This window comes from Centruroides sculpturatus, unplaced genomic scaffold (genome assembly GCF_000671375.1).
Source record: "Centruroides sculpturatus isolate CEXI.00-Female unplaced genomic scaffold, Cexi_2.0 scaffold329, whole genome shotgun sequence".
NCBI lineage: Eukaryota > Metazoa > Arthropoda > Arachnida > Scorpiones > Buthidae > Centruroides > Centruroides sculpturatus.
Window position 1 is genome coordinate 510,845 of NW_019384479.1, and position 2,181 is coordinate 513,025.

A 2,181-nucleotide genomic window follows, 5' to 3' on the forward strand; every position below is an offset into this window, starting at 1 on the left:
AGTGGTGGAGGGAGGAGTGCCGTCGGTAAGGGGATGGACTATATACGAGTAAACGAAGAGGCAAATTTTAACAAGAAACAACAATTTATTAGATCTAATGGCGGGTAGTACAGCATCTAGTTCGCATCCCTAAGGNATTATTATTATTATTTTTTTAATTTTATTTTTGAACTAAATATTCGTCAGACTAAATCGAATTTTTACTATTTAAAACTAAACATTTTATATTAAATTAGATCACTAAAAGTATTTAAAATAGCTCATCTCAATAAAAAAAAAATTCATTAATTTAATAATTAATTTCACAGTAAGTGCGAATTCTCCGTTTTAGAATTATGAAATATTCAAAAATATACTTTTATCGTGGAGACAGGTGATAAACGTTCGCTTTAATAAATATTCGTCACCTTTTATCAATTTTGCATTTTACGTAAAGTTCATATTTACTTTAAAACTGTTTAATTTAAGCAGCGGGTCGCCAAGTTCAAGGTCAACTAATTTGTTCCGGTACATCTTTTGTGTTTAGCCACCAACGAGCGGAAACAAAGTCACTAGTCTGTCACTTCGTACGATTCTTATCGAGTCTTAATTGTCTGTATTTTACTCACTTTTTTTTTTTAAATCTTCCAAAAGTTCCTCGCCTCGTACACTTCCCCCTGTCGAATTACCGGATATGACGTTTTCCACATCCTCAATGAAATGCCTTCTAGCGAAACACCTGTTTTTTCCTTTTAAGAAATTCGTAAAGTAATTTTTCATGTAGACATCTTCACACTTTTTTCATATCTACAATTAATTTAAAATATAATGTTAAGTAAATATATCAATATAAACACATAATATATATTATCTGTTTAGTTTTAAAGATAAAAGTATTGTAATCTAAGAACAATATAATTTTAGAATCAATTTAAAAACTTTCATTTATATTATCTGTTCTTAATGTTTCCATACAAACTATGGACTCATCATCTAATCATAAATTATCGATGAACAATAGGAAGTTTTAATTGAGGATGTACAGATTTTTACAACTGGATAATTTATGAAAAGATAGTATTGATCAAGGTCACTCTTATCTCTGTCATCTTTGTGATTAGTTAAAATATATTCTTATTAAATTCAAAACACGTTTATATTTTAAATACCAGTTATAAATTAAGTTTAAAAATCCTTAAGATTTGCCTCAATTATTCCAAATCGTCATCCGAAAAGCACGTTTATCCAAGAATACTCTATAAAAATACTAAGCAGGACGAATTGATAAACACGAAACTAGTGCAGATTACTAGACCCTTTTTTTTGGCAATTTCGTATTGAGGGTAAACATAGGAAAGAGCTCGGTTCAATGACATTTTCTAAACCGGAGATCCATCATATTGTCCGTCCAAGTGGTGACATATCAGATTTATAATGTCATTTCCTCTAGCAGAAATCGCACTGACGTACTTAATTCTATTTAATTGTTTCCGAGTATTGTATATAGTGTCAAATTGGTGGATATGGTCTGAAAATTCACAATTTTATCTTCTATTTTTAGAAAATGCTAAGTTTGACTCACAAGAAGGGGCACATTTATCGGAAACTTTCCAAGAGACGAAATTAAAACGATGAATATTTTTAACCTTGGTGTTAAATAACAGTATATATGTTTGGGATTAATCGCCAGTATAGTAAATTCTGTGTAAACATGCGCAACATTGAACACTTAATTATTGATGTGATACTTACCTGTGATTTTGTATTCTTTTTTTTCCTTTCTTCTTCTCGTATGTGGGAATCGTACCCAAATAACTTCGGATAATAAATAGGTAAAAAGAAAAAAGAAAAAGATTTTCAAAGTTGTGGGAACTTGAGTCGGATCGTTTGTCACAGATTGTTAATGTCCACTTTGTTGTGGCTTCGGATGGCTAGTCAACAGCTGTCTTCGATGAAGCTGAACGTCGATGTTTCCGGCACTTTTTATCGTCACGTAAATCACATTAAGAGTATCGTAGATTTGAGAATTTTTCCAGTCAAGAGTTTTCCTCTTGACTCACGAAATTCCCAAATCTTCTAGCAATAATTAATATTGTGTATTACAAAGTCCGTCTTCGGAATGTTATATGTATTATTAATAAAAATAGCATTCCTTATTGGAAAGAAAGGAGTGGAGAGAGAAAAATTAATGAATGCATAAAA